Source organism: Parus major, chromosome 8 (genome assembly GCF_001522545.3).
Source record: "Parus major isolate Abel chromosome 8, Parus_major1.1, whole genome shotgun sequence".
Classification (NCBI taxonomy): domain Eukaryota; kingdom Metazoa; phylum Chordata; class Aves; order Passeriformes; family Paridae; genus Parus; species Parus major.
The window spans coordinates 29,037,501-29,053,229 of record NC_031777.1 but is presented as its reverse complement, the minus strand read 5'-3'; the positions used below and the strand labels follow the sequence as shown (position 1 = coordinate 29,053,229).

Genomic DNA, 15,729 nt, shown 5'->3' with positions numbered 1-15,729 from the left:
CAAGGTGTGCTTTGCTGGAAAGCACACAGCTCTTCTGCCAGCAAGAAATAGGCACCACAATTCCATATTTTTCTAGATTTTTATCTATATTCAGCTCTGTTGAATCTCAAATTTCTTTCTCGTTGAAGGATCAGCTTGAAAGGACACTCGAGTGAATTCAAGGTAAACATTTCTATTTCTTTTGCTGTAAGAAGGGCTGTTATGAAATCTGTTATTTTGCAGTAATTTAATTTATTTTGCCCTTTAAATAATCACCAAAGTATGATTATGCTTTACAGACTACTGTGAATATAAGATTTCCCTCTGAGCTTTACATTTCATATATGAAGTTTAGGATGAATGATGCCATTCTCATGGCATTTAAAAAAAAAAAAAAGAAAACCAGTGAAATGTCTGTTCCAAGTGTATAAAAAAGATACAGAGTAAGACATTGCCCTGCATCATTTTAAAACTAAAGAGAAAAGTGTCAGCCCAAATACCTCAGAGCCAAAAATAAAAATAAGCAGAAATAAAGGCAGTCTCATTTAGCTGCCCAAAATTAGTGCAATGCAAACAATAAATTAGATGCAGGGTTTAAAGGAAATTAGACATTCAAAATTCTGTTCAGTGCCAAAAACTGTGGATTATTAGTAAAAAAACAAGTAAGATAATAAATGATTTCAATATAATGTAAAATATCACCCTTAGCCTTAGACCCAAGGAGGAAAATCCTAATAATCCACCCAGCCCACATGTTGGATAAGCAAATAAAACCCTTAATGGGATTATTTATTCCTGAACAGAGATTCACACAATATCCATATTTTTGGTGATCCCTTCAAAGGGCAGGAAAAACACAGGAACAAGTCACACTGCTGATATTCTTCTATCCTTTTTTCCTTTATTTATTTTTTTTTTTGAAGCACATAAATATTTTAACAAAAAAAAAAGGGGGGAGGAGGAGAAAAAAAAAAACAACAAAAAACCACAGTCAAGTCCATCTTGGCAGCAGGTTAATTTGGATTTCTGTGGTTGGTTTCCATAGGATTGAAGGCACCCATCGGATCTGGGATGGCAGCAGCTCCTCTGTCACAATGTGCACACAATCCGTGGGGCTGGCGGCTCAATGGCTGTGACTTTAACAGCATTGCTCTGGGCCCAGAATCAATTCTCTCTGTTTACAGACCATTTCACAGCCCTTTACCTGCAACATCACTTGTGTCAGTCCCATAAATACTTTGGTGTATATAATGCTTGAATTAGCATAATGGTTCAGGCACAGAGCTTTAAGCACAAAGAAGGACATGTCAACATGTTCTCTTCACTTAAGCAATTAAGAGCCATTATGCTGCTTCAGTGGAAATATCATCAAGGTTAAAGACAATCCCAAACACCCCTCTAACCTTTTTATTCTAAGTCTAATAAATGAGGCATAGAAATTGAAATGTTAGTAAACAGTGCTACTTGCAAGCTCTTTTTGTATCGTGTTTAATCAGAGTTCTCATTCGCCACTTGTGAGGTGTGAGGGGATGGGCACCAGGCACAGGGGTTATTCAAATTATTGAATATTCACAGGTTATTCAAATTATTCACCTTTTTGCAGAAGCTCGTCTCTCTGTAGAGGTTTGTTTCGTGCCTTATGGCAAGGTCTGGGTGCTCTGATGTGGCAGAGTAAAAAAAATAAGATAAATACAGGCAAAGGCAACAGGGACTGTGCCACACAGAAAAAATCCTGATAAATGCTTTCTCTCTGTATCCAAGTGCACTCTGATATTTCTTTTTTTTTTTTTTAATGTTTACTCCAGGCTTTGAAATTTTCTCTTCATGTTACTTATGAAAACGAGCCAGTGGAAATTTGTTATTATAATGGTTTTATTTTTATTTTAAGATGGCAGCATTCAGCCAAGGCCAGAGCAGTTGCTCATGGGTGACTCTGGTGAGATGCAGCGTGGAGGATCCCAGGCACTGAATTTTCAGGGCTTCATTTTGGGTGTTTGTGCTGATTTGTTTGCTCTGAATTCATTCCTAATGCTCAGTCCCTTGATTCTGGAAGCCTTGAAAAGTCTTAGGAAAATCTGGGAGAGAAATTGAGGATCTGGAGCAGAGAGAAAGAGAGAAACCCTTGGTAAGGAAAGGCTCAAAGAGAGAGGATAGAACCCAACAGCACTCCAAGAACTCTGTTTGTTTAGCAGACACCCCCCTGATGCAAATCCTTCTTTCCCTGCAGTATTCAGAGTATTTCATGTTTGGGAAACACTTGAGCTCTGTTGTAGGTTCACATAAATGTTGGAGATGATACAACTTTCTTTTATTAATGCTTTGATGAATTTTTAATTTTTTTATTAATGCTTTTACTAAATTTTTAACTAATGTTTGAGTCACTTCACCAAACCTTGTGGAAGAAGAGAGTGGGTGGGCAGTGTGGGGTGTCTGAAGGCTGTAACCTTTGGGTGCCAAGCACATGTTGTGGCTAAAATCCAGGCGTTTTGGGCATCCATTGCTTCCAACAATTCCATGCTCCCTTATTTGCTGCTCTCTCAGCTGTCCAGCCTTGAGTTTTCCTCTCAGGAATCTGGCTGGATATCTTGGCTGCTCGAGGCTACAGTGCTGAGTGCTCACAGGACTTGTGGCAGCTCCGATCCTGAGTTGTCCATCTGGGCATTCCCAGCTGCCACCACAGTTTGCAGTGTCCTCTCCAGTTTTAGAGCTTTTTTCCCTCTTTTCTTTTCTTTTTTTTCTATTATTTTTTTTTTAAGTATATGATTTCTGTAACCTTTGAAGAGATCAGTTTGAATCACTGATTTCACGTTCCAAGAACCTCACCATTCACCAAGACTTGCTGAATTTTTGTGTGGATCGTCTCACAAAATGAGATGCACCTCAGCTGCTGCCAGGCTGGGATGTGGCAGCAGCTGGAAATGAACCTCCAGCAGAGGTTCAAACAAAGCTCAGCTTCATTTCAATACCATCAGCTTGAGCTGCAGACCCAGAACCTGCCTGATGGGAGAGAATTCCCTCCTTGTTTCATCCTCCCCCCATCAGGAGCACCCTGAGAAATTGCCAAATTACAGCAGAGCTTTCCTCAGAGCCAGGCAGGGCTGAAATGAAGTTTGGCTCCCTTTTAAGGACACCCAGCTATGGTAACTTTGTAATTGAGCCGTTCTCTTCTGCTCTCCATCAGTTTCCAAAGGAAGCACAAATTGCAGAGGTTGCAGTGTAAAACCTGACAATAATAAATATTTACAGCCTGATTTGATCTGCTCTCACCCTGCTGCAATAACTTCCTTTGAAGGTTGGTTTGAGATCCACGGCAGTGCCTGGAGGCTGAGAACTTGATTTTGCTCTTCTCACAAATCCTGTGCTCTGCAATCTCTCCTGGATGTCAGAGGCTGCTTGGCAGCTTCTCTTGGCTGCCCATGAGTGTCCCCCCATCCTTCAGCTGAGGGAATCACCGAGCGTGGCCAGGCTGTGCTGAGGCTTCAGTGGTGCCCATCCATCCATGATTCATAAATCAATGGGTGGATGAAAAGCTGCAGATTCCTCATTCCAGGTGCACGGGAGCACCAGGACTTGTTCCATGTCCAGCTCTCCTGAGACAAGTCATGCTCCTGCCCATAAAGTGATGTCCCAAAGGTTGTTCCCATGTTTCCTGAGGAAAGCAGCCTGGAGGACAGGCTTTGGTGGGGTTTGGAGCTTGGAGAACTCTGGAGAGATGAGTTGTAGGAAGGGACACTGTGCCCCCAGGACACCAGGCACTCATTCCCTGCTTCCTGCAGCACCTTCCAAACCCGCAGATCCTTAAGAGTCCCTTTCCTCTTCTATGTTTAGAGCTACAAAGATTGTTTTTGGTATACAGCAATACTTTAGCACCTTCTGAGCATCTCAAAGCAGAAATTAATTAAGCTCTGGAGCACCAGTGGGAAGGGAGTAAACAGCCCAATTGCCACTTTATGGCAAGGAAATGACTGGCCAAGGTCATCCAGCCAGGCACAGGCGGGAGCAGCACACAGCCATAAAACAAGAATTACACAGCTGCCTTTCCTCCAAAGAAAGATGCCCCAAAATAGGAGCTCACCTGAACTTTTACTCAGGTTTTGAGGGAAAATGTGCAAAGCCGTACAAAAGATTTTTCCCAGCTACATCACAAAGCCTCTGTTGCATTTCCCAGCCCTGGGTGTGATCGTTCTCACTCTGGCTGAGACAAGAGCTGTGCTTGAGGAATGAATACAGAGATGTTGTATTCCTGAGAGGAGGCTGTGATAGGTCATTTTATTCTATTTTATTTTATTCTTTCAGCCTGATTTCCTAAGCATATGAACACATGCAGATAATGATAATTCTGATGTGTTTTTCTGTAGCTAAGCATCAGCTTCATTTTCCTCTCCCTTTGCTAGGACCAAAAGTCCTGGGTGGAAATAACCAGAGCAGCTTTCTGCAGCACTGTGGGAGCTGTTTCTTCTGTTGCCTCGGGCTGGCAGCAGCTCAGTGGTTACTTCACAGGGTGGAAATTGAGAAGGAGAAACAGAATCCAGAAAACATTTTGAAAAACTCAGCAGATCAACATGTAGTCTTTAAAGCTTTCTAACAGCAGTTGTAACAGAGATCACCTCTTCACCTCCCTGAGCCTAAATACCTGCTCTAAATTCATCATCTCCTCACCTTCCCTTAATACCTGCTCTAAATTCATCACCTCTTCACCTCCCTGAGCCTAAATTCCCTCTGCAGATTCCCCACCTGCTGCCAGGGTGGGACCCACCACAAGAAGCCATCCCACCCCAAAACAGAGAGCAGGCAGAGCCTGCACCATCCTCATTATTTTATTTCTCTCATTTGTCATTCCAACAGCCCTGTCCACTCTCACCCTATAAAAGAAATTATAATTGAAATGCTCGTGTGTTTTGAGGCAAGAGCGACTCTGCGATCATTTAGCTTTATCCAGGCTGTAACAAAAGCTGCCACAGATGCTTGTTCCACTTCTTTTCCTGCACAAAGAAATAAAGCATAGTTGCACAAATGACATGTATGTCAATCTTTAGGTCACAATGCTTCCTGCAGTTGTATCCCAAGTAGGAGACATCAAGCTAAAGGCATTTAAGAATTAACAGTCTGTACCCGAGACAGGAAATGGAGTTTATAAAACAGGTGGATGAAGACCAGTATTCACTTGCATCACATTAAAGCAAATCCATTTATATTTTATTTCCTATATACTGACTCGAATGTGCATTTTTACCATAATCAGGCTCTGCAGCTCCTGGAGGATGTGGGATATTTGCAGGTGGATTGCTTTGCCCTGGCAGAACTTCACAGCCAGGGTGGACAGGGTTTGGAGCAACCTGGGACAGAGGAAGTTCCCAACCCAAACCAGTCTGGAATTCTGTGACCTTCCATGTAAGAAATGATCTATCACAGGAGAAAAAGGAGACACTGCCCAGAAAATTCCATGGGGATCCTCAACTCCCCCAGCTGAGGGTTTGGCTTTTCCACCCTGAATCCACACGGAGCTCCCAGGATTCTTTTGCAATGCCATAAGTTTTGCTCAAACCCAGGGAAAAGTTAGAACCTGGAGCTCCAGACAGCTCTCCAGATTTCTGTACAAATGCTCCCTTCCCTGAGCACTGCTATCCTGGGTGCATATTAACCATGATTGAAACAACGCCCATTGGAAGTCTTAAAACCTTAACCACCAGTTTTACTTCTAAAATAAAGTAAACTGCCAAAAGTTCTGATAAAAGTGACAATTTATATTTTTAAGTAGTACGTCCAGAATTTTCCTATAGCTGTAGACAAAGGAATTCTTACCCAGATAAGTATAAGAGCACCAATAAATTTAAGGTAGCTTATGCAAGTTAGGCACTAATGAATGTCATCTTCTGTTTTGTCATGAAAAAAGATCTTTCTGCTGCTAAAGGAGACTGATTTAGATTATGAATAGCTGTAGTGATTTGCAAAAATGGCTCCAGAGAGATAGACTGAGATTCCATATACTCATGGCACTTGAGGTTTCTGCCCTTTTTGTTGAAAATTAATTTGTCCTGTGGGTTATTGGATTCTAGCTCAGCCAATGTATATTGCTCAGTCATCACAAATTTACTTAAAATTTAGTGTAGCTGAAGTTCATTCAACAAGACAAAAGTCCACAGTTGAAAGCTTCTAAAAATCTTTTTAAAAAACTGGGTGATGGTGTAATTGAAAGCTCTGGGATGAAGGAGATTTACAGAATGTTTTGCAGGTATCACTGTGGTGTATTTTATCAGAGAGACTCTTCAGTTTTCTCTCTGGATGGAGAGAACAAAAGGATGGTTGTTGTCCCCTTGGTGGGTTTGTCCCATCCTCAAACCCCAAGCTTACACTCCTAAAATGAGAAGTGCCTGGTACCATTTTTTACAGCTTCCTCTGCTATTTCTTTAATTTGACACATATTCTTTTTTATGGAATAGAGAAAGAAACTCTGGCTATAAAATGTCAAATGCCTCCTCTTACATACCATTTCTTTTTTTCTTTTTTCCTTTAATTTCCTTTCTTTTCTCCCTTTCTTTCCTTTGTTTGCCTTTGATGTATGAGAAGAAATTTCATTTATGTTCTTGGAACCCCCATCTGAGTTTTCACTTCTTAGCTTAAACATTGCCTTTGCTTGTAAATTTGATGCCCCAAAGACAAATAGGCTTAGGTTAAAAAAAAAAATCAAAAAAATCTAATTCTGCTCAAATCTGCAATCTTGTTTAAATTAAAAGGCTGTAACTAATTTGATTGATGGGTCCAAGTCCTCTCTTAGCCCCACGCTGGTGAATTGGATTTGGAATCCACACCAAGAGGGGCTGGTGAAGGTTTTCAGACACAAACCAGAGTGAAACACCAATGTGGGCAAGGAGGGGTGATCACAGAACGAGCAGGTTTTAAACATTCACAGCAGAGTGGTTTTTCATTACCTACAGAGGATAAAAATCTTCTTGAAGAGAAATAATTCTCCTTATTTTAAGCTCTATCAAAAACAGTTTCACATCGCTTTTAAATGATGGGGAATTTAAAAAAAGAAAAATATGAAGGTAAATAGCACTGGTGGCTTATGGGGAAAGCTCATTTTGAGCACAAGCACTGTTGAATGTCCCCAAACACTGAGTCCATAAACACTTTGCTTGTGTCCTGCCTACCAGGAATTATGCTTTAAAAATGACAAACCATAATTTAAAATTCAGTTTCAATTTAGCATTAAACCCACTTCATAAACATCACGGTAAAATAAGAGGAAATACGGGAAACAAGAATTCTCACAGTCCAGATCTCTCTTCAGGTGGCTATTTTTTTATATTCCCATTTTTCCCCTGGCTCTGGTGATACATCTGAATACAACTGATCGAGTTTCAGCCTGAGCCTCTCAGCTCTTTGCTTGATACACAATTGCACGAAATGAGATACAGTGCCATAACCAAATCGGGACACAATGGACTGGAAATTTTAGATTAATAAACCTCTTTCGGAAGAGAACTAAATAACTTTTACAGTTTTATCTATGGCTATTTGTTTCTTTGAAGATTTATGGTCCTTGCAACAGATATGCATCTTATCTTTCACTCTTCAGATTACAGGAAGATGATTTTAAACAGGCTCCTGACTGGCACCAGCTGGAATTGCAGATGATCTTGCTTTAAAAAAAAATGCTAAAAGTGAACTTGCAAGTCAAATGAGAATATCATTACACGTGTCAGAGGGGTCTGAGAGCAGAATCTGCATCCAGCTAAACAAGATCTAATCCTTATTGCGGCCACCCGGCGTCCTCAGGCAGCTCTTTATTAACCGGGAGCTTAACGAGGAATTACAACTTTTCGTGCCGCCTCTGCTTTAATTGATTGACGCTAAAAGTTTAGAAACTCAAATCCGAGGCTCTCTCACAAAGCTCCTTTAACCAAGGCTTCTCCTTTGAAAGCAGACTCCTCGATTGAAAGTGGCAGCCCACATTTTTAGGTTTCAAGCAGCTCTGTCATTCCGGCAGGAATGTGTCTGCCACTTCACACGAAAGCTCGGCCTGAAAGACATGTACTTTGAATCAGAGAATCAATAGAACACTTAATGGACAATTAGGAGAACAGCTGTAGGACTGTCAAAGGCCCATCTGTACACAGCTCTGCTGGACAGGGCACGGAGCTCCCACTCTCTGCCCCGGGGCACCGCTCCATCACCAACCCCCTTTCATTTCCCAGCCACCGCTAATGGAGGATTCCTTTTTCATTACAAATTTTAACACGTGTAGAAAATTATGGAAATTGCTCGGGCCATTTGTCAACTTATATCATGTGAATTGATCAATAAATTTCACCACTTTGTTGTTAATGTAGATAAATTTTGGCATTTAATTAAGCTACAAGTGAAAATGTGGCCACTTTTAATTTCGGCAGATGCTCCCTTTTCATCTGTAATCCAGGGATACATTGGCAAATACATTTCGGTCGCTAAATATTTATAGACAACATGACAATTCCTAAAAGAGTTATCATCAATGATTTTGGTTCTGAAACAATTAGCATTGTTTGAAAGAGCTCATGTGGAAAGCCAAAATAAATTCTGAACAGCAGATCAAATTATGGGTGCACAGGTACATTGAACGTGTAAATCACACAAATCTACACATGATATAAACACATGATTATTCCAGGAATCCTGCTCTGTGCACAAACATGGAAATTCTGATCAGCCAAGATACAAATTCCCACATCCATAAATACTCGTGCACTACACAGAAAGTGTTTACAGATATCTCTGAATGAGACCACTGCAATGATATTTATCCTTAATGGAGCTGCTTTGCAAATATATAATGGGAGAGATTGATCTCGGGAAGTAGCACCATGGAAAGGAACATTTCAAATACAAATACTTTATGTAGGAGAAGTAGGAGTTGACAAAATCATTGCTGCTTGTAACAATAGAAGTATTGGACTTATTTTAAAATAATACCGAGTAAATTTCCAACCCGTGATAATCAGGGATCAGCCTTTAAACTTCCTGATATTTTTTAAGCACACAAAGATTTGGCCAGACAATAAGAAACATAAATGAACATTTTAGGCTTTCTATATGGCCTTAGGGAGGCTGAGATGAAATCCTGCCTCTGACAGCCAGAGGCCCCAGACACAGCACTCAGCAGCCAGGCTTGACATGATGAACTGCTGAGGCTCCTCTGAGAGCCAGGGGGGTTTGCCTGGTGCTGCTGCTGCTGCTCTCGGGGCCTCTGGGGCTGGAAAAACCTTCAAATCCCATTGCTGGGGCTGCTAAAATCCCCCTGACCAAGCAGCTCCTGCCCTGACCTGCAGCTTTTGGCTGAAGGACTTGTTTAGCATTTAGAGGACGTGGGTCCTGCAGGATGAGCTTGTGCAAGGAGAAACCTGAGCAGGAGAATCCATGGGGCTCTCAGGACTCTCAGTGCCCTGAGCAGACTGGTAAAAAATGGGTAAAAACGTAGAGAGTGCCCTGAGCAGACTGGTAAAAGTCCTTTTGCTTGACTCCTTTGTGTACTTTGTTTTTACTGCTGGGCAAAATCATCCAACTTGATAAGGAAAAAAAGAGACCACTCAGACACACCAATCATTTTTAAAGTGGAGTCTCTGGGTTTGTGGATTTGTCACCACTGCAGTATGTTTTATTTCCAGGGTCTCACAGAAAGTGGTCAGCAGATTCCCTGAAGTTGTTGGGATTGTGGGGAAGAGGATGGGAATCCTGTTCCAGCTGAGGCTCACTGGCCTGCAGCCGAGGATTTGTAATTCAGAGAGAGAACAGGGAATGCACTTGAAGGAACTGGGGGGAATATCTGGACAGCACAGAATACACTCCATAAATACAGAACATTCTAACCAAATCTTGAGTCACTGAAATTATCTCATTGGCCTTTCCTCTTGAACAGAAAGCTTTGTCTCAGCTTACCAAGGCTTTTTATTTTTATTTATTTTTATTTTTTTTTGGCATTTCACAGCATTGGCATTTGCTCTTCCTGGACTGGATCAGCACAAGTTCATCAGAACATGCCCAGGATTCCTGTTCCTGATGGCTCCACAGTGCAGGATCTTCTCTTGCCAAGAAAGAGCCCTGCTGGAGAAGGCTTCACATCCAGGCTGTCACTGCAGCTGCTGCCAGCAGCATCCCCTGCACAGGTACCCCAAACCCTCCCCATGTACAGGCACACACAGCACCCCAGGGATGGGCAGGGGACTCCACAGCTGCATCCCACAAACTGGGACTGGTGCCTGACCTGGCACTTGGATTACAACAGCTTTGGAAAGACAGGGAGCTTAAAGGCCTGAAAACCCCAGTGGTGGTCCCTGTGCTGAGCTGTTTGTCACTCACCCTTCCTGTGTAGCACAGTGAGAACCACATCACACCCTGGGGCACAGCACCAAACCCCTGAATCCCAACCTGGCACCGACACAGCCATCCTGGAAGTCAGCCTTGCTGTAAACACTTCGTGGGTGAGGTGAAAAATGCTTGACAATTTGAGGCAATGCTTGTTTCAGAGAGAATTGTGAGGAATATTTACTTAACTTTTCATGGTGAAGCCTCAAACTCTGGATAGAAAGGGATCACACTACAGTAAGCAACAAAAAAAGTCTATGAAACAATCTTTGTTTTTTGAAAAAATCTGAATAACAACAAACCCATTTGTCTGTTTCACCAGCAGAGCATTTTTGTGGGAGATCCCTATTTATCTGATTTATTAGAAATGCTCCATTGAGACAGAAAGCATTTTTCTAATAAACCAAGAGGTTAGCACTATTGTTTTCAGTACAGCTGACCCTTGGATTTGCTGTAAAACCAGAATCATTAGAAATGCTCCATGGGTTATATTGGAGCATTTCTAATGAAACAGAGGGTCAGCTCTATTGAAATAATGTAAAATATCTAGATTCATGAGAAAAACTCTACTGAAATGCATGGAGCGTTTCTAATAAATCCAGATTTTAGTGGAGCTCAACCCTGAATCCATTAAAACATTATGAAAAAATAGTTACTGAGCATGCACCTTAAGTACTTTTTTCGGTGTTAATCTCTCATTTATTCTGAAATGCGTTGTAAAAATAGCACAAAGCATCAGTGAAAATTTTGTTATTTAAAGTCTGCCATTTCCTCCCCTTCCAAGGAGCAGAGAGTCACTGCTGCCACCAGGAACAGGCACCTGGAACCCCAAAGCTGAGCTCCAGCAGCCCCCAGGAACAGGGCACTGCAGCCTGTCCCTCTTCAGGCACATTCCAAATGTAGCAGAGCACAAAAGGATCCATCCCAGGCCATTCCCACAGACGGAATGAGTGTTGGGAGAGCTGCAGAGCTCCAGAGAGGAGCTGCTTGTGGAGAGCTCTCAGGAATCTCAGCCTTTTCTCAGTGTTTATTTCTTTCAGTAATTTCTTCTTCAAAACAATTCTAAATGAAAATCTAAAGTGCTTTATATAGGTCAAACTTACCAAACTTTTGGAAAGTGTGTTCTGCCAGTCCATTTGTCTTTTAAAGTAAATTAAATAGCAGAAAAAATACCTATGGAATTCATCCAAATGAAAAAAAAAATCCCTAAAAGAAAACTGAGTGTCAATATTATTGGAGAAATTCTGAGAAATTTCAGTGTTTTCCCTGAATCATCAATGTCAGTATCTGTCTCACTCAACCTATTTCTGTAGGAGGGATCATGGTTTTCCCACAGCCACCTAGCAAGGGGCTGGAGCATCACTGTGTTCATTTCCCAGGGGATTTTTTCCTGGGTTCTGGGAGCCTGAAGTGTCTTTACTAAGAGATGTAAAGAATCTCTGCCTTCAGGAAGACAAGATAAATAAAAGCCTTGCTAAGAAATACAGGAGTGGTGCACTTTGGGCACAAGGTGGGATGAATTCCCTGGCACCTTGAATCTTCCACAGTCTGCAGGTGTGACTCCTGATGGAGAGATTCCATTGCTTGTACACAAAGAGAAAGGCCAGCCTGATTTCCCCTGCAAGTTAGATATTTATTCCAAATTTATAGTCATGTGGTCAGCAGTAGAATGAGATTTTTTTAATTACCACCAAGCTTTTTGTATTTTTTAGTGTACAACACTATTCAAAGCCTAGTGAACTTCCAGGTTTTATGTAAAGCAGATTAATCTGCTGTAATCTTGTAAAAGTATGTCCTAAAGATCAGATGGTTTGGGTTTAATGTAGTTTCAAATCACACACCCATGGCAGGTGCCATCTTTACCCTGTGTCTACTCACCACTTGATAACTGCCTGAAAGCTGGGGCTTAGGGTAAGAAAAATTAGGTATTAATTGCAGCATGTTATGAGCCAGGACATGTAAAAACCAAAGTCTTTCTAATTCATTGTTTCACAGCAAAACAAGAAATAAACATTGGCAGATTTATTTTAAGGGCTTGCACGAGTCAGTGCCTCACTTGGATGATCAAACCCTCCTCAGAGCAGAGCTGAAGTGAATTTTGTCAGTTTTCCAGATGAATTTCTCGTGAAAGTTGTTGTGGCAAGTTTTGGTGATGCTGATGCTGCTGATTTTCTTATATTATTATCTTAATTCTATTTTGCTGTTGTTAAAGCTTTATTATTGCACCTCTCACCTTCTAGAACTGCTGCAGCCATGGAGCTGCAGGCACCAGCTGGGCTCAGCACTGGGGAAGAGTCTGGAGAAGGGTTTGGATCAGCCCCAGCCACCCCCTGCTCTCAGGTAACACATCTCAAAAAGCTCTGAAAACAAAGCAAAAGTGATGCTTGGATTTATGGGCTGAAAGAGCTGCATTGATCAGGCCAGAATCGATGAGACCAGTGTTATACTGGGTTATTTCAGGATAATTTGGTTAAAATTAAGCATGGAAAGACAATGCACTCCTGCACGAGGCTGTTCAGGGAGCTGGGCTGGTGTGTGCTGGAGCATTTTCCAGCACTGCTCTGACTGCAGTCCCTGTGCTTTCAGCAGACAGCAGAGGAGCTGGCTCACCTCTGTTTATTTTATGAATGCACACACTCAGCCTGTCTGCAGCTTGTCAGCTTCTGATGCTGCTCCTTTGGTTGCTTTGTACCCACATGTACAGAAAATGTATAGGAAAAGTATATTAATATAATTCTATCTCAACAGATTTAATTCTTAAATGCTACATATACTTGGTTAATCTCTCATTTTAGAAGTAGGAAAGGTTAGATTATAACATCAGGTTAGCTCTCTTTGAAGCAGGTAATAATTAAGTTGATTCACTGTTGCAATTACTGTCAAATCCCCCTTAATTACCACGGATTTTATAGCAGCTTCATTATACGTCTGCTGTAATGCATTGTGGCCCAAAGGAGAAGTGTTGCAGGAAATTCTGCATAGCATGTATAATTCTAACCTGCAGTTAAAGCTCCTAGTGAAAGCCTCTGCACTAAATTTATCTTTTTTTGACATTTTCCCCCCTATTATTTAAAGCAGTTGAGCTGGAGTAACACCACTAAAATATACACCTAACTTCCTGAGTGAAAATGGATCTCTTCATAAGTATTAGGTATAAAAATGGGAAAATTATAAAATTAGCAGTGAATTATCCTTGGGAAACTGCTCAGCAACAATGAAGAATGTTTCTGGTCCGGTGTCATGTGGGGAGAAAAACCTCTGCCCATGCTGTGAGTTGTGCACCCCTGAACAACCTCTAAAATCCCACTGAACACAGTTTTGGAGACAGTAAGGATTTGCTGGGGCACTCTGCTCTCCATGAATATCTTCATCCATTGTTCCTTTTGCATTTTATAAACAGAATTTTAAAGCAACTCTCCTTTTGAAGTGACCCTCCAAGTAACTCTGGGCCCGCCACAGCCTGGTGAAACTGCTGCTTTCTGGCTCACGTGTCACTGCTTGTTTCCATTGGAAAAATCTTTACAAATCAGGGTCTGTAAATTGAGCCTGCAACAGTTCAAAACAGATAACTGAATAATGTGTGCCATGGATTCCCTTGTAGGGAAGGAATTTACTCCCCAGCACATATTAGATGCAGAAAGGGCTCCAGTGTCAGTGACACTATTGGCAGCTGTGTTAACAGTGAAGGAGCTGCCTTTGTACAGCAGTACAGTTATTAAATTTCTCCAGAGACCATGACTCATTAATCAAATATTCATACATCTCTGTAAATACATGCTGAACAGAGAATACCCTCAGAGCTGAGCATCCCAGCACAAGTGCTCTTTCATGTGGCCTTGCCAGAGCCCTGAGAACATGCGGTCATGTTTTGCATTTCCAATGGCCCGTGCGCTCCGGAGCACCCCCATCCCTAAAAACAGAACACAAGTGATCTTACTGATGGCAAGTGTTACACAGCCACAATTAAAATTGCTTCACTATGGCTTCATACCATCTTTTTAAGAGTGAGGACAGTGAATCAATTCTTCTGTTCTTTGTTTACCATCAGACAAGTAACTTTTTCCCATACGGATGGAGGAACCCAAGGCCATGCTCCTTTTAATACAAGAATTTGTATTAGCATGGAAACAACAAACCAATAGTTGGACTGGGAAGGCCAAAAACTTCATATATTTGCAAAGGCATGAGCTTGTTGTCTTGAACAAATGCTTTATTTTGTGTTTCCTCACTGCCAGACAGACACATCTCACCTGCTCCAGATGTGAACACATCCCAAGTTTTGGCCTTGGTCAGGTTGAGATCACAGCCCAAAGCTGAAGCCTCTCTGACATCTGCTAAATTCTGCTCTATGAGCCTTTGAAACAGTTTTCTGATTTTCCTAATCCTCATCCAGGACTTTGGGTTTGAGTGCTGCAGGTTCTGATTGAACCTTCCGGTCCTGGCTCACTGTGGGCTGAAGTAGAAAAATATCTTTAAAGAGGGTCATTTGTAAGTGGGGATGATCCCATTGCTGAATGAAGGTTTAAATTCTGTGCTGCTGTGCTCTGCTGGACTCCAGGGAACAGGGAATGGAAGGAATGACCTGAATTTTCAAGTCCAACTCGCAGGAAGTGTGGCCAGCAGAGAATCCCAAGTGATCCTGGTAAGAGGAGGGATATGTTCAGATAAATCCTGGAAAGAGGTGAGTCTCAGATCATATTCCTTCATAGTTTTTAGAGGCTGGGACATAGAATTCACCCCTGGAATCAGTCCCTAACTGCAGATTTGGAAGGGAAATTTGCATAAAATCCTTATGGCCCTGTTTAAGGATTGAGCTCCAAAATTACTTCCTTTTTAGTTCCCTTTCTAATAAATACAGATACTCTACTTAAGCACCTCCACAGCTCCTGCCACATTTATTTCAGCGCATTTTAATTTTCCTTAACAAGGCTTGACATTTACATTTTAGAAAGAAAATCCTCTCCTATATTTAATTAGGGCACTGATTGAGACAGGATGGCAATAACCTCCCACACTTCTGTGTTAGGCAGAACCCCCACCTTGCTCCAGGAGCCAGCACATGCCAAAAAAAGCAGGTTTGGCTATCTGCTGTGTGCCATGCAAACATCACCAAGCTGTGATCACAAACCCCTTTCCCTCCTGTCCTCCCACCCCTGGGCATCCAAAAGTGATCCCAGTCCTTTCCATGACCTTGTCCACTGACCCAGCAAGCTGCTGGATGTGGATAATCCCTAAAACATTGACTTTAATAACCTTCCCTTGGGGCACAGGGATTCACAGGCAGGATCAGAGTGTAGGGAAGGAGGAGATGGAGAGCAGGAATAAAGTGTGAGTGCTGAGCAGAGCTCACAAAGCCTTGGCTTTAACACACCCCTAAACACCCACCAGAGCTGGGTGAAAACAGCAAAC

The 15,729-nt window shown here is 41.9% G+C and overlaps 2 long non-coding RNA genes across 2 annotated transcripts in view; both read left to right on the top strand.

Moving 5' to 3' along the window:
* LOC117244777 overlaps positions 1–10,019 on the top strand; it is a 21,822-nt gene extending 11,803 nt beyond the window's left edge. Inside the window, exons 4-5 of the long non-coding RNA XR_004498500.1 lie at positions 129–162; positions 9,944–10,019. This is a non-coding gene — a long non-coding RNA (uncharacterized LOC117244777). The remainder of the gene's footprint in view (positions 1–128; positions 163–9,943) is intronic.
* Positions 10,020–10,039: 20 nt separating this feature from the next.
* On the top strand, positions 10,040–14,963 carry LOC117244778. Its single transcript, XR_004498501.1, has 3 exons — positions 10,040–10,121; positions 12,561–12,660; positions 14,879–14,963. It is a non-coding gene; the product is annotated as an uncharacterized LOC117244778 (long non-coding RNA).
* Positions 14,964–15,729: the final 766 nt, after the last annotated feature.